The following is a 22,888-nucleotide window of genomic DNA, read 5'->3' on the forward strand; positions in this document are numbered from 1 at the left end:
CTAAAATAGGATGGACTTGGACAGTATTACTGCCTCACAAGGAGGCACCTATGCCATTACCCAAACAGAATGTTCTATGTTCATACCTGATGAGTCTACTAATGTATCATCTTTATTAAATCACATGAGGACACAAGTGAATGCCCTGAGTGATCCAATCTCACTAGGGGACTTAGTAAATCAATGTTTTGGATCATGGGGTTCTTGGTGGGAAAAAAATTGTTACTTATATTGAGAATCATTATCTTTATCTGTGTTTTCTCTTGCATGTGCTTATACTGTTGCTGAGGCAACTACCTCCAATGTAGCCAGAGAGCTACCAATTGAGCCACATCCATGGTATTAAAACTCTTTGCTGATTACTTAGAGACACTGCAGAAGAGGAGGATGTATAAGATTGTAAGAGCTGGTCACCAGGGATGGAGTATTAGAGGAGGTTATTGAAAGGACTTGACCTCCAGTTGACCTGCAAGCTGGACCTGGGCAATCGATGGCTGCTTACCCATTCCCCCGTCCTTGGAATGTACATTCTGCTCACCATTCCCACACTATGAGCTGTTTCAAGGATGCAGCCTTGAGAGAGTAACGTATTGTTGAGACAATCTGGACTGTGCACATGACTAAACTTTTAAGATGCTGGCTGGTAGGTGCAGAGATCCACTTGTCTTGTGACTACCCAAGATAAACCTCATATGTAAGTTCCCTTGCTTATTAAAACTGCCACCTACCAATCTGGAGTGGTCTCTTTCTTGGGTCTCTCCTTGTACTCCAAGTATGGGGGCCAGTTTCAATCACCCAGGGACTCCCAAGGTTGCAAACCAACATGAGCCCATATCAGTAAATTCGGCCTGATCCAACTTAATGTTCCTTCCACCATTACCCTACATTCTTAGTATACATTCGTACAATTTCCCCAGATTTCTGCTTATATAAATTAGAAAACTCAATTAGTTCATTTGGAGTGTAGTGCACTCCCTCATGGATCACACTTTGTACCTCATCTTTAGAGGCCTGCTGGGACCTGAGTATAGTTATAGGTCTAGAGGCAGAGAAGGGTGATGGGAGTGGACCCTGAGGGGTCTCACCATGATCTTGTATGGCAATTGCCTAAAGGGAGGCAATTACCATTTCCTCAAGCAATGTTATGTTAATCCCCATAGACAGGTGGAGAGGACCATACCACTGTAGGAGGGGAAACTGGGAGTGGAGATGCTGCTGCCGGTAGGGGTAAGGAGGCCACTTCTTCTATAGTTGGGAAAGACACTTTTCCTGGGGCTGAGGATATCAAGTCAGCTAGGGGTAAGGAGGTCGATTCCACTGAAAATGGGGAGGCCGCTTCCACTGGGGGTGGGGAGACCTCTTCCACTGGCAAAGAAGATTTATCAGTATTTAGGGGCTCAATGTCTCCAGCTTCATCAGCGTCTTCCCGCACATTTCCATCCCAATTTGCAGGATCCTATTATTTCGTAATCAATGCCTTCACTTTAACAGTAGACACTCTGCAAGGCTGAGTTAAATTTGTGTTGTAACTCAGCCAATTACAAGGTGAAGTGCTGTGTTTGACTTTCAGCAATTTTAGCTCTGCTTCTACAGGAGATAAGACTCTTATTCAAGGCACACAGAGAAGCTCTTAAGTCATTTACATGACACTCAAGCTAGGTATTCAAATCCCTGAGCTTATCCTTTTCTTATACCACTTTGTCCAGCAACATTAGAAGCAACCAACCACATCATTTAATTCATTAATCTTCAAAAAACGTTGAAAAGTATCATTCACTGAGTCACTTAGCCTCTTGCTTCTTATAAGTGGTTGATTAGGAGTATATATTTTGTGTATCTCTATAAACAGTTCCCATCATGGACTATTAATGTTCTCTTTACTACTGGAAATAGAGTCATCAGTGTCTTTAAATCTGATCACATTAGAAGGCCAATTCCAGAAACAACAGAACCAAATTATTTAGGTCTATTACCCATTTTGAGTTAATTTTTGTGAAGGGTGTAAGTTCTGTGTCTACATTCATTATTTTGATAATTCTCTTCAGTGGTATGTGTTCCTTTCTTTTTAGTTTTTGTGTATCTATCGTAGGTTTTTAATTTGTGGTTACCATGGGGTACATATATATTGAATACTACTACATATACTTCTTTTAAACTGGTAGTCATTTAAGTTCAAACACATTCTAAAAGATCTACATTTTTTACTCCCCTCCCCACATTGTTTTTGATGTCATATTTTATATCTTCATGCTTCTCCCTTTACTGTTTATTGCAGTTATAGTTGCTTTTACAACTTTTTGTCTTTTAATCTACATGCTGGCTTCTTTAAATGATCTTCAATTCTTACTATATATTTGCTTTCCCTAGTGGGATTTTCCTTTTCTTATAGATTCTTCTCTCCCATTTAGAGAAGACCCTTCAACATTTCTTTTAGGGTATGTTTAGTATTGCTGAATTCTTTTAGCTTTCGCTTGTTTGAGAAGTTCTCCTCCTATTCTAAACAATGAGCTTGCTGAGTAGAGTATCCTAGGTTGCAGGTTTTTCCCTCAGCACTTTGAATATATCATGCCACTTCCTTCTGGCCTGCAAAGTTTCTGCAGAGATATTAACTGGTAGTTTTATGGGGATTCCCTTGTATATGACTCTTTTTCTCTTGCTGCCTTTAAAATTCTTTTGCCATTTTATTTTATTTATTTATTTTTGGCTGTGTTGGGTCTTCATTTCTGTGCGAGGGCTTTCTCTAGTTGCAGCAAGTGGGGGCCACTCTTCATCGCAGTGCATGGGCCTCTCACTGTCGCGGCCTCTCTTGTTGTGGAGCACAAGCTCCAGACGCGCAGGCTCAGTAGTTGTGGCTCACGGGCCTAGTTGCTCCGCGACATGTGGGATCTTCCCAGACCAGGGCTCAAACCCGTGTCCCCTGCATTGGCAGGCAGACTCTCAACCACTGTGCCACCAGGGAAGCCCCTCTTTTGCCATTTTAATTGTGGTATGTCTTGGTGTGGGATCTGTTTGGGTTCATCTTGTATGGGACCCTCTGTGCTTGCTATACCTCAATATCTATTTTCTGTCTTCAGGTTTGGGAAGTTTTTAGTGATAATTTCCTCAAATACATTTTTGATCCCCTTCTTCCTCTCTCTTCTCCTTCCGGGACCCCAATAATGTGTTTGTATTCTTAATGTTATCTCAAAAGATCTCTTAAACTGTTCTTTTTTTAACTTGTTTTTGTTTGACTTTCTTCTTAGATGATTTCCATTATTCTAACTTCCAGATCACTTACGTGCTCTTCTGCTTCATTTAGTCTGCTATTCATTCCTTCTAGGGTGTTTTTTGTTATTGAATTCCTCATTTCTGATTGGGTCTTTTTTATATATTCTAGTTCCTTGTTAAAATTCTGTGTTCACCTTTCTCCTAATTCAATTAACATTCTTACTACAGTTGCTATAAATTCTTTATCTGGTAAATTGTTTTCCATTATTTGCTTTTTCAGGGTTTTCTCTGCCTTTTCCTTTTGCTTAACTTTCTCTGCCTCTATGAGTTTAGGTGAAACAGTTACCTACTGTGGTCTTAAAGGGGTGTCCTTACATGGGAGCATCCTTATGCAGGCTACGTGTGCCCAGTGCCTTTGGTGGGAGAGCTGGATTTGACGTGGATGCAAGTCACGTCTTTCCTCAGGGTGTGCTGGCAGCTATCGCCTTGGTAGGAGGTGGAGCTGGAGATGGAGGTGCTAGTGCTGGAGCCAGGTGTGAGGTAGGGTTTCCCCTCTGCTCAGTGGCCATCACTGCCCTATCAGGGACAGGGTCTGCTCCCAAGTTGCTGGAGCAGAAGTCCTGAGGGTCAGGCCCAAGCTGGCTCTGTTCCCTTAAGTGTGTGCTTTCCCCTCTGCCAGCATTGGGACCCTTGACCCAGAGGAGGAGGAGTGCTGAAGCAAGGGGGTCCCCCTAGTGCTTTCAGTTTCACCACAAACAATGGTCCAAGCTGTCTCTGATGCACTACCTGTGCAGGTATACACATTGTTTCCCTCACTCTGCTCACATGGAGTATTGGGTCCAAGTCCCCTTTGTCCCTCACAGCCAATCACTCCCCCTAGCCTTTGCCAACAGCCAATCACTCCCCCTAGCCTTTGCCACCCCTGCCCTATTGTGGAGCCACACCACAGGGCAGGGGGTCCCATTTGGACTCTCAGCATGCATCTGGGGGTGAGCTGTGGTGGACTGGCCACTGTCAGAGTTCTGGGCTGCTTCTGATGTGCTGCTTGAGTAAGCGCCAACAATGGCCACTGCCGTCCCACCCAAACGTTGCCCTGGGACTGAGTCACTTCTGCATCCTTCTGAGCTTTCTCCCAGACCATGGCAGCCCTAAATCCAGTCCTGTGCCGCAATGTGGAGTAAGCGAGGGCTGGAGCATTCACATGGCTCAGGCTGGGGCACTTGCTGAGGCAGTAGCAGGAAACTGGCAGCCACTTGAAGAGTCCTTACTCTGGCCTCTCCGCCCTGCCTCAGGGGCAAGCCAGCACATATGCATGCCTCAGGAGTGGAGTCCAGGCTTCCCTAGCCCTCCTGTTAGTTCCAATGGTCCCAATCAGTCAAGGGTGATCATCTCCCCTGCGCAGCACCCCAGGACTGGGGCATCCAATCTGTGACTTGACCCACTCACTTTCCAGGGTGAATCTCCACCCATGGAGTCTCCCTTTTCCCCTGAGTCCCCTCCCAGGGACACTGGTTCTGACCTGATCACTTCTCTTCCCTTCCTATCTGATTATGTGTGGATCTTTCTTACAGCCCTGGTTGCGCATGAGTCTTTCTGGCAGTTTCTAGTTTTCAGTGAGAACTGTTCCACATGTAAATGTATTTTTGATGTGTTTGTGTGGGGAGGCGAGTTCCATGTTCTCCTGCTCCGCCATCTTGATCAATCCCTCAATGTATTTTTTTTAAATTTTATTTATTTATTTATTTTAGCTGTGTTGTGTCTTTGTTGCTGCACACAGGCTTTCTTTAGTTGTGGTGAGCGGGGGCTACTCTTCCTTGCAGTGTGCAGGCTTCACATTGTGGTGGCTTCTCTTGTTGTGGAGCACGGGCTCTAGGCACGTGGGCTTCAGTAGTTGTGGTGACCAGGCCCGGTTGCTCCGCAGCATGTGGGATCTTCCTAGACCAGGGCTTGAACCTGAGTCCCCTCTGTTGACAGGCGGACTCCCAACCACTGTGCCACCAGGGAAGCCCTCTCAATGTGGTTTTGATTTACATTTCTTTAGGGACTGTTTATATTGACCATCTTTCCATATCGTTATTGGTCATTTGCAAATCTCCTTTGGCGAATATTCAATCTTTGCCCATTTTCAAATGGACTGTCTTTTAATTATTGAGTTGCAAGAATTTTATTTTTATTTTATTTTATTTTAATTTTGTGGTACGCGGGCCTCTCACTGCTGTGGCCTCTCCCGTTGCGGAGCACAGGCTCCAGAAGCGCAGGCTCAGCGGCCATGGCTCACGGGCCCAGCCACTCCGTGGCATGTGGGATCTTCCCGGACCAGGGCACAAACCCGTGTCCCCTGCATCGGCAGGCGGACTCTCAACCACGGCGCCACCAAGGAAGCCCAAGAATTTTATTTTTGATATAAATCCCTCATCAGATATATGATTTAAATATATTTTCTCCTATTTTGTGGGTTGTCTTTTCACCTTATTCATAGTGTCCTTTGAATCCCAAAAGTTTTTAATTTTGAGAAGTCCAATTTATGTATTCTATTCTTTTGTCATTTATGCTTTTGGTGTCATGTGTAGGAAACCATTGCGTAATCCAGTCATGAAGACTTCTTTATACTTTTCTTCCCTTATATTAAGGTCTATGATCCACTGTGAGTTAACATTTGTGCATTGCTTGATGTAAGGATCCCAATTCATTCTTTTGCATGTGGATATACAGTAACTCCAGCACCATTAGTTAGAAAGACTGTTCCTTCCCCACTGAATTGTCTTGGCACTACTGATGAATTTCAATAGATCATAAATGTTAAGGGTTATTTTTCTGGACTCTCATTGAATTCCATTGATGTGTATGTCTATCCTTATATAAATACTGCAATACCATACTATCTTGATTACCGTAGTTTTACAGTAAATTTTGAAATTGGAAAGTGTGAATTCTCCAACTTTGTTCTTTTTCAAGATTGTTGGTTATTCTGGGTTCTTTGTATTTCCATATGAATTTAACATTTGCTTTCCAGTTTATGCCATAAAACAGATGGGATTTTTATAGGAATTCCATTGAATCTATAGATGAATTTGGGGAGCACAGCCATCTTAAAAATCTTAAATATTCCAATCTATGTACATGGGATGTCATTCATTGATGTAGATATTACCTAACTTCTTTCAAGTATGTCTTACACTTTTTAATAGACTTTATTTTTCAAAGCAGTTTTAGGTTCAAGTAAAATTGAGTAGAAGATACAGAGACTTCCTATATACCCCTTGCTCCCGCACATGAATAGCCTTCCCAAATAAAAACATCCTCCATGAGAGTGGTACATCTGTTACAACTGATGAACCTACATGGACAAATTATTATCATCCAGAGTCCATAGTTTACATTAGAGTTAAATTTTAATGTACATTCCATGGGTTTAGACAAATGTATAATGTCATGTATCTACCATTATGGAATCATACAGAGTTGTTTCAATGCACTAAAAATCCTCTGTACTCTGCCCATTCACCCCTCTTCCTCCATAATCCCTGATAACAACTGATCTTTTTACTGTTTTCATAGTTTTGCCTTTTCCAGAATGTCACAAAATTGGAATCATATAGTATGTGACCTTTTCAGATGGACTTCATTCACATAGTAATACACATTTAAGTTTCCTCCATGACTTTTCATGGCTTGATAGCTCTTTTTTTTTAGCACATTTTAGGAATATTTAGTGATATTCCATTGTCTGGATGTACCACATTTTATTTATCCATTCTCCTACAGAAGGACATCTTCGTTGTTTCCAAGTTTGGGCAATTAAGAATAAACCTGATATACAGCCAAGACATGGAAGCGACCTAAATGTCCATCGACAGATGAATGGATAAAGAAGATATGGTGTGTATGTATGTATCTGTGTGTGTGTGTGTGTGTGTGTGTATATACATATATCACACACACACACACACACACACACGATAGTATATTACTCAGCCATAAAAGAGAATAAAATAATGCCATTTGCAGCAACATGGATGGACCTAGAGATTAACATGTTAAGTGAAGTCAGACAGAGAAAGGCAAATATCATATGATATCACTTATATGTGGAATCTTAAAAAAATATACAAATGAACTTATTTACAAAACAGAAATAGACTCTTGGACATAGAAAGAAACTTATGGTTACCAAGTGCGAAAGGATGGGGGAGGGACAAATTAGGAGTTTGGGATTAACAGATTAACACTACTATATATAAAATAGATAAACAACAAGGATCTACTGTATGGCACAGGGAACTAAAATCAGTATCTTTTAATAACCTATAATGGAAAGGAAACTGAAAAGAATACATATGTATGTGTGTTTATATATACATGAATCACTTTGCTGAACACCTAATACTACATTGTAAATCAACTACCCTTCAATAAAAAGTTGTTTGCTTTGAAAAAAAAGAATAAAGCTGATATAAACATCCAAGCGCAAGTTTTTGTGTGGACATAAGCTTTCAACTCCTTTAGATAAATACCAAGGAGCATGATTGCTGGATCATATGGTAAGAGTATGTTTACTTTTGTAAGAAACTGCCAAATTGCCTTCTAAAGTGGCTGTACCACTTTGCATTCCCACCAGCAATGAATGAGAGTTTTTGTTCCTCCACATCCCTGCTAGCATTTGGTGTTGTCAGTGTCCTGGATTTTGGTCATTCTAATAGGTATATAGTGGTATCTCACTTTTGTTTCAGTTTTCATTTCCCTTATGATATATGATGTGGAATACTTTTTCATATGCTTAATTTCTACCTATATATCTTCTCTGGTAGGGATCTGCTAGGGCTTCTTGGCCATGTTTTAACTGTGGTATTTTCTTATTGTTGAGTTTTAAGAGTTCTTTGCATATTTTAATAACAGTCCCTTTATTAGGTATGTCTTCTACAAATATTATCTCCCAGGCAGTGGTTTGTCTTTTCATTTTCTTGACAGTCTTTTGTACAGCAGAAAATTTTAAGTTTAATTAAGTTCAGTTTATCAATCCATTTTTTCATAGACTGTGCCTTTGGTGTTGCATCTAAAAAACCACTGCCAATAATCTCCAAAATTTATAAGCAGCTCATGCAGCTCAATAACAAAAAAACAAACAACCCAATCCAAAAATGGGCAGAAGACCTAAATAGACATTTCTCCAAAGAAGATATACAGATTGCCAACAAACACACGAAAGAATGCTCAACATCATTAATCATTAGAGAAATGCAAATCAAAACTACAATGAGATATCATCTCACACCGGTCAGAATGGCCATCATCAAAAAATCTACAAACAATAAATGCTGGAGAGGGTGTGGAGAAAAGGGAACACTCTTGCACTGCTGGTGGGAATGTGAATTGGTACAGCCACTATGGAGAACAGTATGGAGGTTCCTTAAAAAACTACAAATAGAGCTACCATATGACCCAGCAATCCCGCTACTGGGCATATACCCTGAGAAAACCATAATTCAAAAGGAGTCATGTACCAAAATGTTCATTACAGCTCTATTTACAATAGCCAGGACATGGAAACAACCTAAGTGTCCATCTTCGGATGAATGGATAAAGAAGATATGGCACATATATACAATGGAATATTACTCAGCCCTAAAAAGAAACGAAATTGAGCTATTTGTAATGAGGTGGATGGACCTAGATTCTGTCATACAGAGTGAAGTCAGTCAGAAAGAGAAAGACAAATACCGTATGCTAACACATATATATGGAATTTAAGAAAAAAATGTCATGAAGAACCTAGGGGTAAGACAGGAATAAAGACACAGACTTACTAGAGAATGGACTTGAGGATAGGGGAGGGGGAAGGGTAAGCTGTGACAAAGCGAGAGAGAGAGGCATGGACATATATACACTACCAAACGTAAGGTAGATAGCTAGTGGGAAGCAGACGCATAGCACAGGGAGATCAGTCGGTGCTTTGTGACCTCCTGGAGGGGTGGGATAGGGTGGGTGGAAGGGAGGGAGACGCAAGAGGGAAGAGATATGGGAACATATGTATATGTATATAACTGATTCACTTTGTTATAAAGCAGAAACTAACACACCATTGTAAAGCAATCATACTCCAATAAAGATGTATTAAAAAAAAAAACACTGCCAAAGTCATCTAGATTTTCTCCGATGTTATATTCTCAAAGTTTTACACTTTTTTACATTTAGGTTTCTAATCTATTTTGAGTTGTTTTTGTGAAGGGTATAAAGTCTGCATCTAGATTCTTTTTTTTTTTTTTGCATATGGATGCTCAGTGATTTCAACACCATTTGTTGAAAAAACTATTTTTGGTCCATTGTGCTGTCTTTACTCTTTTGTTAAACTGCATGGTACTGGAATAAAAATAGACACATAGACCAGTGGAACAGAATAGAGAGCTCATAATTAAACCCTTGCATATACAGTCAACTAATATTTGATAAGGAAGCCAGAAACATCCAGTAGGGAAAGGATAGTCCCTTCAACAAATGCTGTCAGGAAAACTGGATAACCACATGCGGAAAAATGAAATTGGACCCCTATCTTACGCCACTTACAAAAATTAACTTGAAATGGATCAAAGACTTAAACATAAGACCTAAAACCATAAGCGTCCTAGAAGAAAACACAGGGAAGAAGCTCCCTGACATTGGTCTTGGCAATGCTCTTTTTGATGTGGCACCAAAAGCACAAGCAACAAAAGTGAAAATCAACAAGTGGGACTACATTAAACTAAAAAGCTTCTGCACAGCAAAAGAAACGATCAACAAAATGAAAAGGCAACTTACAGAATGGGAAAAAATATTTGCAAACCATGTATCAGATAAGGGAGTAATATCAAAAAATATAAAGAACTTATATAATACATACAACTCAATGATTTAAAAAATCCATAAATGGGCATGAGAACTAAATAGACATTTTTTCAAAAAAGAAACCCAAAGGACAACAGCCACATGAAAAGGTGCTCAACATCACTAAGCATCAGAGAAAAGTAAATCAAAGCTACAATGAGATATCACCTCATACCTGTAAGACTAGAAGTCATCAAGAAGACAAGAGATAACAAGTGTTGGCAAGGACGTGGAGAAAAGGGAACCCTTGTGCAATGCTGGTGGGATCTGTAAGCTGGTTCAGCCACTATGGAGAAAAGTATGGAGATTCCTCAGAAAATTAAAATTAGAACTAACATATTATCCAGCAATTCCACTTCTCAGTATATATCCAAAGGAATGAAAGCTGGTTAACAAGAGATATATGAACTCCTATGCTTACTGCATCATTATTTACAATAGCCAAGATATGGAAACAAACTGACTTTCCATCAATGGATGAAAGGATAAAGAAGATGTGATATGTATAGATGCAATGGAATACTACTCAGCCATGAAAAAAGGAAATTCTGCTCTTTGCAACAACATGGATGGACCTTAAGGACATCATGCTAAGTGAGATAAGTCAAACAGAGACAGACAAATAATCTATGATACCTCTTATACGTGGAATCTAAAAAACCCAAACTCATAGTAGCAGAAAATAAAATGGGCTTTACCAGGCATTGGGGGATAGGAGAATGGGAGAGGTGTCATTTAAGAGTAAATACTTTCAAATAGATAAATAATTCCTAGAGACCTATACACAGTACAGTGATTATAGACAACAAAACTGTATTAAACATTAAATTTGCTAAGGAACTAATTTTTTTTTTTTTTTGCGGCACGCGGGCCTCTCACTGCTGTGGCCTCTCCCGCCACGGAGCACAGGCTCTGGATGCGCAGGCTCAGCGGCCATGGCTCACGGGCCCAGCTGCTCCGCAGCATATGGGATCCTCCCGGACCGGGGCACGAACCCGTGTCCCCTGCATCGGCAGGTGGACTCTCAAGGACTGCACCACCAGGGAAGTCCAGGAACTAATCTTAATTGTTCCCAATATTAGAAGAAGTGATAACTATGTGATGCAATAGAGGTGTTAATGGTACAATGGCAATCAGACTGCAAAATAAACGTATCAAATCAATATAATGTACACATTAAACTTACGGTGTTATATGTCAAATACAACTCAATAAAAAAATTAAAAATAGAAAGTCATCAAACCACAAAAGAAGAGATAAAGAGAGGAAGAAAGGAATAAATGAACTACAAATAGCCAGAAACCAATTAACAATGTGATAAGATCATACATATCAATAATTACTCTAAATGTAAACTAAACTCTCCAATCAGAAGACCACGAGTGGCTGCACAAATTAAAAAAACAAGCAAACCAAGACCCAACTATATGATGCCTGCAAGAGACTGACTTCAACTTTAAGGACATATATCGATTAAAGAGAAGGCCTGGAATAAGATATTCCATTCAAATGGAAACCAAAAGCAAGCAAGGATAGCTATACAGTAGTCCCCACTTACCCATGGAGGATATGTTCCAAGATCCCCAGTGGATGTCTGAAACTGCACAGTATAGAAGCATATATATATATATACACTATGTTTTTTCCTATGTATACATACCTATGATAAAATTTAATTCATAAATTAGACATAATAAGACATTAACAACAATAACTCATAATAAAATGGAACAATTCTAACAATATACTGTAATAAAAATTATATGAATGTGCTTTTTCTCTCTCTCTCTCAAAGTATCTTATTGTACTGTACTCACCCTTCTTCTTGTGATGATGTGAGGTAATATAATACCTACATGATGAGATGAAGAGAGGTCTGTGGTTGTGTGTCAGGAGCAGACTATGTCAATGATTGGGGATTCCAGGTGGGACAGAGTGGAACGGTGTGAGATTTCATCATTCAATTTAAAATTTATGAAATAAAAAGGATCATAAGAGACAACTATGAACAACTATGCCAATAAACTGGACAACCCAGAAGAAATGGATAAATTCCTAGATACAACCTACGACAACTGAATCATGAAGAAACAGAAAAACTGAATAGACTGATTACAAGGTAAGGAGATTAAATCAGATTCAAAAACCTTCCAACAAACAAAAGTCCAGGACCAGATGGCTTCACTGGTGAACGGTACCAAACATTTAAAGTAAAATTTACACCAATCCTTCCAAACTCTTCCAAAGAAAAACAGAAAAGAAGGAAACACTTTCAAACTCATTTTACGAGGCCAGTATTATCCTCATAACAAAACCAGGCAAGGACACCACAAAAAGAAAATGACAGGCCAATATCCCTGATGAACACAGATGCAAAAATCCTCAACAATATATTAGCAAAATGAAATCAACCCTATAAAAGAATCACAGACCATGATCAAGGGGAATTTATTCCAGGGAAACAAGGATGGTTCAACATCTGCAAATTAATCAATGTGATATACCACATTAACAAAATGAAGGGTAAAAATCATATGAACATCTCAACAGATGCAGAAAAAGCATATAACAAAATTCAACATCCATTTATGATTTAAAAAATCTCAACAAAGTGTACATAGAGGGAACATACCTTAACATAATTGAGACCATATATGAAAAGTCCAAGCTAACACCACATTCAATGGAGAAAAACTGAAACCTTCCTCTAAGATTAGGAACAAGACAAGGATGCCCACTCTCATCACTTTTATTCAACATAGTATCTGGAAGTCCTAGCCACAGCAATTAGGCAAGAAAAAGAAATAAAAGGCATTCCAATCAGAAATGAAATAGTAAAACTGTTGCTATTTGCAGATGACATATTATATAAGAAAAACCCTAAAGACTCCATCAATAAATTCTTAGAACTGATGAACAAATTCAGTAAAGTTGCAGGATACAAAATCAGAAAATGTTGCATTTCTATACATTAATAATGAACTACCATAAAGAGAAAATAAGAAAACAATCCCTTTTACGACTGCATCAAAAAAAATTCTTAAGAATAAATTTAACCAAGGAAGTGAAAGACCTGTACACTGAAAATTAGAAGACATTTATGAAAGAAGAACAACTAAATGGAAAGACATTCCATGTTCATGGACTAGAAGAATTAATGTTGTTAAAACGTCCAAACCACCCAAAGCAATCTAAAGATTCAGTGCAATCCCTATCAAAATTCCAATGGCACTTTCCAAAGAAACACAACAAATAATCTTAAAATTTCTTTGGAACCACAAAATACCCCAAGTAGTCAAAGCAATCTTGAGAAAGAAGAACAAAGCTGGAGGCATCACACTTCCTGATTTCAAACTATATTACAAAGTCATAGTAATCAAAACAGTATGGTATTGGCATAAAAACAGACACATAGATCAATGGAACACAGTAGAGAGCCCAGAAACAAATCCATGCATATATGGTCAATTTATGACAAAGGAGCTAAGATATACAATTCAGAAAGGGCAGTCTCTTCAATAAATGGTACTGGGAAAACTGGATAGTCACATGCAAAAGAATGAAACTTGACAACTACCTTACACCATACACAAAAATTAACTCAAAATGACTTAAAAACATGAACATAAACCTGAAATCATTAAAAAGAACTCCTAGAAGAAAAAATAGGCAGTAATCTCCTTGATATTGATATTGGTAAGAATTTTTTGGATTTGACACCAAAAGCAAAAGCAACAAAAGCAAAAATAACGAGTGGGACTACATCAAACCAAAAAGCTTCTGCACAGTAAAGGAAACCATAACCAAAATGAAAAGGCAACTTACCAAATGGGAGAAAATATTTACAAATCATATATCTGATAAGGGGCTAATATCCAAAATGTATAAAGATCTCATACAACTCAACAGCCAAAAAAATCCAATTGAAAAATGGGCAGAGTATTGAAGTCCTAGCCACAACAATCAGATGAAAAAAGGAATCCAAATTGGAAAAGAAGTAAAACTGTCACTGTTCGCAGATGACACAATACTATATAGAAAAAAATCCTAAAGACACCACCAAAAAACTACTAGAGCTCATCAATGAATTCAGTAAAGGTTCAGGATACAAAATTAACATACAGAAATCTGTTGCATTTCTGAACACTAACAATGAAGTATCAGAAAGAGAAATTAAGGAAACAATCCTATTTACTATCACATCAAAAAGAATAAAATACCTAGGAATAAACCTACCTAAGGAGGTAAAAGACCTGTACCCAGAAAACTGTAAGACACTGATGAAAGAAACTGAAAACAACACAAACAGATGGAAAGCTACACCATGTTCATGGATTTGAAGAATCAATATTGTTAAAATGACCATACTACCCAAGGCAATCTACAGATTCAATGCAATCCTTATCAAAATGCCAATGGCATTTTTCACAGAACTAGAACAAATAATTCTAAAATGTGTATGGATACACAAAAGACCTCGAATAGCCAAAACAACCTTGAGAAACAAAAACAGAGCTGGAGGTACCATGCTCTCTGGCTTCAGACTATAGTACAAAGATAAAGTAATCAAAACAGCATGGTACTGTCACAAAAACAGACATATAGATCAATGGAACAGGATAGAAAGCCCAGAAATAAACCCACACATTTATGGTCAACTAATCTACGACAAAGGAGGCAAGATTATACAATGGAGAAAAGTAGTGTTGGGAAAGTAGTGTTGGGAAAACTGGACAGCTACATGTAAAAGAAGGAAATTAGAATATTTTCTTACACCATATACAAAAATAAACTCAAAATAGATTAAAGACCTAAATGTAAGACCAGAAACCATAAAACTCCTAAAAGAAAACATAGGCAGAACACTGTGACATAAACTGCAGCAATATTTTTTTGGATCTACCTCTTAAGGTAAAGGAAACAAAAGCAAAAATAAATAAATGGGACCTAATTAAATTTAAAAGCTTTTTCACAGCAAAGGAAACCATCAGCAAAACAAAAAGACAACCTACTGAATTAGACAAAATATTTGCAAATCATATGACCGATAAGGGATTAATATCCAAAATGTATGAACAGCTCATACAACTCAACATCAAAAAAACAAACAACTCAATTAAAAAGTGGGCAAAGGGCTTCCCTGGTGGCGCAGTGGTTGAGAGTCCGCCTGCCGATGCAGGGGACACAGGTTCGTGCCCCGGTCTGGGAAGATCCCACATGCCGCGGAGCAGCTGGGCCCGTGAGCCATGGCTGCTGAGCCTGTGCGTCTGGAGCCTGTGCTCCGCAACAGGAGAGGCCACAACAGTGAGAGGCCCGCGTACCGCAAAAGAAAAACAAAAAAAAGTGGGCAGAACACCTGAATAGACATTTTTCCAAAGAAGACATATAGATGGCCAACAGGCACGTGTAAAGATGCTCAACATTGTTAATCATCAGAGAAAGGCAAATCAAAACCATTAGATATCACCTCATGCCTGTCAGGTGGCTATCATAAAAAAAAACCCACAAATAAGAAATGTTGAAGAAGATGTGGAGAAAAGGGAACCCTTTTGGTATACTGTTGGTGAGAATGTATACTGATGCAGCCACTGTGGAAAACAGTAGGGAGGTTCCTCAAAAAACTAAAAATAGAACTACCATATGACCCAGCAATTCCACTCCTGGGCATATATCCAACAAAAACAAAAACATTAATTCGAAAAGATACATGCACCACAATATTCATAGCAGCATTATTTACAATAGCCAAGATGTGAAAGCAACCTAAATGTCTTTCAACAGACGAATGGAAAATGAAGATGTGGTATATATATACCATGGAATACAATTTGGCTATAAAAAAGAATGAAATTTTGCCAATTACAACAAAATGGATGGACTTGGAATACATTATTCTAAGTGAAATAAATCAGACAAAGACAAATACTGTATGATATCATTTATATGTGGAATCTAAAACATAAAAAAAACTAGTGAATATAACAAAAAAAAGGAGCAGACTCACAGATACAGAGAACAAACTAGTGGTTACCAGTGAGGAGAGGGAAGTGGGAAGGGGAAATATAGGGGTACGGGATTAAAAGTTACAAACTACTATGTATAAAATAAATAAGCTACAAGGATATATTGCACAGCACAGGGAATATAGTCAATATTTTATAATAACTATAAATGAAGTATAACCTTTAAAAGTTGTGAATCACTATGTACACCTGAAACTTATATATATTGTAAATCAACAATACCTTAATAAAAAATCATGTTCAAAGAGCCAATACTTTTGTAACTGAGTTCTATCTAATTATTAAAGAATGAAGGATTAAAATAAAAACAATAAGAGAACAAGTACCTCGATTAAAAAATGGGCCTGGGCTTCCCTGGTGGCGCAGTGGTTAAGAGTCCGCCTGCTGATGCAGGGGACATGGGTTCGTGCCCCGGTCTGGGAAGATCCCACATGCCGCAGAGCGGCTGGACCTGTGAGCCATGGCCGCTGAGCCTGCGCATCTGGAGCCTGTGCTCCGCAACGGGAGAGGCCACAACAGTGAGAGGCCTGCGTACCGCAAAAAAAAAAAAAAAAAAAAAAAATGGACCTTACACCTTAACAGACACCTCACTGGAGAAGATATACAGATGGCAAATAAGAATATGAAAAGAAGCTCCACACCATATGTCATTAGGGAATTGCAAATTAAATAACAAGGAGATATCACTATACACCTATTAAAATGCCCAAAATCCAGAACACTGACAACACTAAATAGTGGCAAAGATGTTGAAGAGCAGAACTCTCATTCATTGCTAGTAGAAATATAAACTCGTACAGCCACTTTGAAAGACAGCTTGGTGGTTTCTTACAAAACTAAACATATTCTTCCAATACAATCCAGCAATCACATTCCTTGATATTTACCTACAGGAAGTGAAAACTTATGTCCACATAAAAATGTGCGCACAAGTATGTATAGTAGCTTTATTCACAATTGCCAAAACTTTTGAAAGCAAACAAGATGTCCTTCAGTAGGTAAATGGATAAATAAACTGTGGTATATCTAGACAATGGAATATTACTCAGTGCTAAAAAGAAATGAGCTATCAAGCCATGAAAAGACATAGAAGAACCTTATAAATGCTTATTACTCAAAGAACACAAAGTGAAAAGGCTACATACTGTATCATCCCAACTATATAACATTCTGGAAAAGGCAAAACTGTAGAAACAGTAAAAAAAGATCAGTGGTATCCAGGGGTTGTGGGGTGAGTGGTGGTACTGAGTACACAGAATTTTTTAAGGCAGTGGAAATATTCTGTATGATATTACAATGACTGACATAAGTCATTATACATTTGCCCAAACCCACAGAATGTACAGCATCAAGAGTGAACACTAAGATAAACTATGAACTTTGGGTAATTACTATGTGTTGATACAGATTCATCAGTTATAATAAAAGTACCACTCTGGTGGGGTATGTTAAAAATGGGGGAGGCTATGTATGTATAGAGGCAGGAGGTACATGGGAAATCTCTGTACCTTTCTCTTGAATTTTCTATGAACCTACAAACTGCTCCACACACACAAAAAAATTAAGTCTTAAAAAAAAAACCAAAGAATGGAAGGAAATATATGCAAATCAGGCATCTAATAAGGTTCTAATATCTTGAATATATAAAGAGCTCTTACAATTCAACAACATATTGACAGCCCAATTAAAAAGTGGACAAAAGACTTGAATAGACATTTTCCAAAGAAGTTATACAAATGGCCAGCAAGCGAATGAAAAAATGTTCAACAGCATTACTAGAGAAATGCAGAACTAAACCACAAGGAGATACCACTTCACACCTACTAGGCTGGTCATAAGCAAAAAAACAAAGTAACAAGTGTTGATTAGGATGTGGAGGAAATGGAAACTTTGTACATTGCTTGTGGGATTATAAAATGGTACAGCCACTCTGGAAAGCTTGGCACTTTCTCAAAAAGTTAAACACAGAATTACCATATGACCTAGCAATTCCACTCCTAGGTACATTCCCCAAAAGAACTGAAAACAGGTGTTCTAAATTTATCTAAAATGACTGATATTTGCATACCTCTGTGATTATACTAAATACCATTGAATTGTTCACTTTAAATGTGTGAATTGTATGTTATATGAATAATGTCTCAATATAGCTGTTATGTGTGTGCATGCATGTGCACACACACACTCTCACATACATATGGAATGAAGTACTAATATGTGCTACTACATGAACGAACCTTAAAACATTATGCTAAGTAAAAGGAGCCAGTCACAAAGGACCATATATTCTATTTATATGAAATGTCCAGAATAGGCAAACAGAGACAAAATATACATTAGTGGTTGCCCAGGGCTAGAGGGAATAGGGGATTGGGGTGCTTATAGCTAAAGGTTATAGGGTTTCTTTTGAAGTGACAAAAATATTCTAAAATTGACTGTGGTGATGGTTCCAGAACTCTGTGAGTATACTAAAAACCACTGAATTGTATACTTTAAGTGTGAATTATAGTTCAATAAAGCTGTTTTTTCTTAAAAAAAATTAAAACATATCACTAGGAGACAAGGGGATTACAACTTGAGTTGAACTAATAAATTAAAGAAATCAACTATGGAAGCTTACTCACAGATGGAACCCTTGTGCCCCTGGATTCACCTCCTCTAGTCAATTAGAGGACAGGGGTGGCAGTTCATATCCAGAACTCTGTGATCCACATGGGCACCACAGGATTTTACTAGCTGAATATGCAAGATCTGTGTCTTACACAGTTTACTGTGCTCTTGTTGGTAGAGAATGGCAACGTGAGTTTCTACAGGTTGAGCCCACCTTTGCCACTGTAGTTCGGTGACTACCACCAGCATTTCCCTCACAGACACCCTAGTAGCTTTATATTTCCACTTGTCATTGATAATTTGCTGAGGATACTAACAGTGCTGCTTCTCTTCTATGTCCCTGCTTTCAGGAAGCTAGATTCTTCTGCAGGCAAGGTTCCACATTTCGGTGGACATGCAAAATGCCTCCAGTGTCCTGGTGTAACATTTGGCAGGCAATGAACCAGCCTTCTTCAGAGCTAAGGACCAGCCCAAGAACTACCCTGTCAGCAATGTGCAACAGTTTCAGCTACAAGAGGTGTAAAGAAAATGAAATGAGGAACAACAGCAGTACTTTCAAATAGGACATAGCCATAGCACAGCAAGAGGGAAAATGACTATGACGATTTTCCGAATTCTCTTTTCCACTTGTGTATTTTGAAAAGAAGAAAAACAAAGAAACAAATGCTTCTCCACTTTATTTTGTAGGAAATAAGGAAGACTCATTTTTCATGAGTTTTCACTCCAACTTAACATTTCTCCCATCATTTTCCTCTCTAATTTCTTTTAGAGCAGGCAATCGACATCTTTTAAACAGCATTAAAAATCTGAAGTCCCATAGTTTTACTTCAACCATTTTATTATCTTTCTGTACTAGTTCCAGACCTTGGCTGCTTACCAATCTTCTCCTTTACCCGATTACATGCAACTAACTATCTACATGTATCACTCAAATTCTATGAGTGAAATCATTCAATATAAGAACAGTGCTTTGTATGGTGAGATGATGAAGGTAAACAACACAGTTGGTCTTACTTTGGATATTTTCTGAAAGTCACTGCCTGGTAGTATATGTGGAAAGTCACTCAAAAGATATATTTCCCCTGCACTCACCTTCCCGTTATCTTCAAAGTATATTTGGCACCGATCTGCTACTCCATTTATCTCTAGATTTTTTTCTCAGAGCAGGTACAGCATGAGGATTCCAATCACAGGCATGGATGAAGGCAGCATCAGCATAAACTAGGAATGGTAATGTAAAATAGTCAATCCCTACAGGAAGATTAGACACTGGTTGAGATTATGGATCCCAAGTGGCCAACCATAAATATAGGTTCCAAGCTCTAGGACTCAGAAATAGCAATCTTCTTGAAGGAACACCCAGCTGTGGACTGAGTTGGGAGTTAATTTCCTATAATCACAGCCAAGGGACTTAAGAAGGCAGAGACACTGACTACCTCAGATGTAAGAAGTCCCCTTATTCAAATTTGTCAATGACTATACTCTAGACCTATCTTTATCTTCCTCCTCATTATCAATAAGCAGATACTTAGTACTATATTGACTGGGGTACTTACATTCATGTTCTTTAGGGAGAAGACAACATTAATACAAATATTTAGAAGATAATAGAAACACAACCAAATGTTGAATACTTTGAGTATTTATACCATACACATACCAAAGGCCAGTGCACTCTAGGTAATAACTGAACAGCAGTGTTCAAAAGACAGTAGATAGGGAGGTATTAGCACTCTTTACATTACTCTGGGCAGAGTTTAAAAAGTTATTTGAATGACAGTCTAGTGAAGGAAATTATGAGAAAACATGTCAGGCATGGGAGTCATGGGAGAAGGTTCATGGGTATAAAAAATGTGGCAATCTAATAGGGGGTGCTGACATTCAGGAGGAGGACTTTAGACTTCATCCACGGTGAAACAGGAAGAGCCTTTAGGAGGAGAATCGCATGATCAAAAGGAAGACAATTTCTTCTTACATTTTAAAGAGCTAACCTGACAAGGGGACATTAAATTTGCCGGGAAGGTGATAAAGAATTTTTATTCTATTAACAAAAACAGATTTGGAGTTCACTGCACTTTAATACGAATACACCATATTTGAACAACACAATTTTCTCATGGCCTTGAAGAAAAACACTGATTCAAGAGTTTCAAGAGTGGACTGGACCTGAATAGGGGTCTGGGGAATAGGCTGCTACTTCAAGCCCATGGTCCCTAGAATCATCACCTGCATAGAGACCCCCACACACCAGTGCTTCTCCAGTACAGGGCAATGACATCACTCACAGCTTCTCGGTGATATCTCAAATGAGAAGATGCACTGGGTCCCACGAAAATCATTCCTAGGGAAAGAAATATAACAAGAAGGAAGTTGAATAACAAAGGCATCAAATTTAAAAAGTGAGAGCTCACAGTTGTTCGTGACATTACAGTAGCTAGTTCAGACAAGAACTGAAACTAAGAATAATAGCTAAGATGTGAATGCTTACCATGTGCAAGGCACTGTGCAAAAGCTTGTGTTCTAAATCACTTAATCATCAGGACTTCCCTGGCGGTCCAGTGGTTAAGATTCTGTGCTTCCACTGCAGGGGGTGCAGGTTCGATCCCTGGTCGGGGAACTAAAATCCCACATGCCGCAGAGTGTGGTAAGTACATAAATACATAAATAAATAAATAACTTCATCATCATCCCAACAACCTCATGAGGTTATTATAACCACATTACAGATGAGGAAACTGAGGTTCACAGACACACAGCTAGAAAGTGACAGAGCTGGCATCTGAACCCAAGGTATCTCTTAGTTTGTGCTCTTAAATTGCCTCCAAATGGATAGTAAACTATCATTCAAGAGAATTGGATTATGACCCTTCCAGATTTCCCTTTTTCTTTTGCTCCTGTTAACCACCTCCTACACACACATACCCCTACAAATGGGTTTCCATTGGTTCTATTACAGTCATCTAGATCTTTCATATTCTGGAAGACATTCCGATTTAATAAAAGGAACCAGGTCTCCTTGGAGAAATGGCTGGTTCTCCCATGGCTGTGGCAGGGAATATACAAAATGAGCAACCTGTAGTGCCAGAAAGTAAGGAAGTGCTCAAAGAACAAAACAATGGGGACATGCCAAAGGGATATAGGGTCCAATGTGAAAGAGTTTCTAATGAACAAAGCTGGAACAATTTGAGAAACAAAATAAATAATTCTTCCTTATAGAAGAATGCTAAATAATTTATGTAGATTCTCACCCTCCAGGAAGTGGAGCTTAATCTTCCCCAACCCTTCTTGAAAGTGGGCTGGACTTAGTGACTAACTTCCGAAGAATAGAGTATAGAAAGTGGGGAAAATAACTATATGGAGGAAAAAGCTGGTAAAGGCTGGTCAGCTCATCAAAGCCTTGATATATGATGAGAATGGTATTTTACCTTTGTGGTCTTTCTCCCAAACACCCATAACCCCATTCTCATCATGAGGAAAAAAATCAGACAAATCCCAATTGAGGCACAGTCTACAAAATACCTGAATAGTACTCCTCAATACTGTCAAGGTCATCAAAACAAAGAAATTCTGAGAAACTGCCACAATCAACAGGAACCAAAGGAGACATGAGAACAATCTAACGTAGTGTCCTGGACTGGATCCTAGAACAGAAAAATACATTAAGTAAAAACTAAGGAGATCCGAAAAACAGTATGGACTTTAGTTCATCAGTATGGGTTCACTGATCGTAGCAAATGTACCATACTAATGTAACACGTTGATAAAAGGGGTAACTGTGTGCAGGGCAGGGAGTGGGTGGATATGGGAACTCTCTGTACTATTTTTGGAACTTTCTGGTAAATCTAAAACTATCCTAAAATACAAAGTTTATTTATTTCTTTACATCTTTATTGGAGTATAATTGCTTTACAACGGTGTGTTAGTTTCTGCTTTATAACAAAGTGAATCAGTTATACATATGTTCCCGTATCTCTTCCCTCTTGCGTCTCCCTCCCTCCCACCCTCCCTATCCCACCCCTCTAGGTGGTCACAAAGCACCGAGCTGATCTCCCTGTGCTATGCGGCTGCTTCCCACTAGCTAGTTATTTTACGTTTGGTAGTCTATATATGTCCATGCCTCTCTCTCACTTTGTTACAGCTTACCCTTCCCCCCTCCCCATATCCTCAAGTCCATTCTCTAGTAGGTCTGT

At 38.7% G+C, this 22,888-nt stretch overlaps 1 protein-coding gene across 13 annotated transcripts in view; it reads right to left on the bottom strand.

Annotated features, from left to right (window-relative positions):
• SYTL4 (synaptotagmin like 4) overlaps positions 1–22,888 on the bottom strand; it is a 196,502-nt gene that overhangs the window by 163,344 nt on the left and 10,270 nt on the right. For 10 of the 13 annotated variants that reach the window (XM_049705104.1, XM_049705103.1, XM_049705102.1 and 7 more), the window contains 2 exons: positions 21,187–22,339; positions 19,791–21,039 (listed from right to left, as the gene is read on the bottom strand). The gene's annotated coding sequence lies outside the window, so the exon portion shown is untranslated. The remainder of the gene's footprint in view (positions 1–19,790; positions 21,040–21,186; positions 22,340–22,888) is intronic. The other 3 variants (XM_033412454.2, XM_033412455.2, XM_033412453.2) reach the window with 3 other exon arrangements.

The sequence above is a fragment of the Orcinus orca genome, chromosome X (assembly GCF_937001465.1).
Source record: "Orcinus orca chromosome X, mOrcOrc1.1, whole genome shotgun sequence".
Taxonomy (NCBI): domain Eukaryota; kingdom Metazoa; phylum Chordata; class Mammalia; order Artiodactyla; family Delphinidae; genus Orcinus; species Orcinus orca.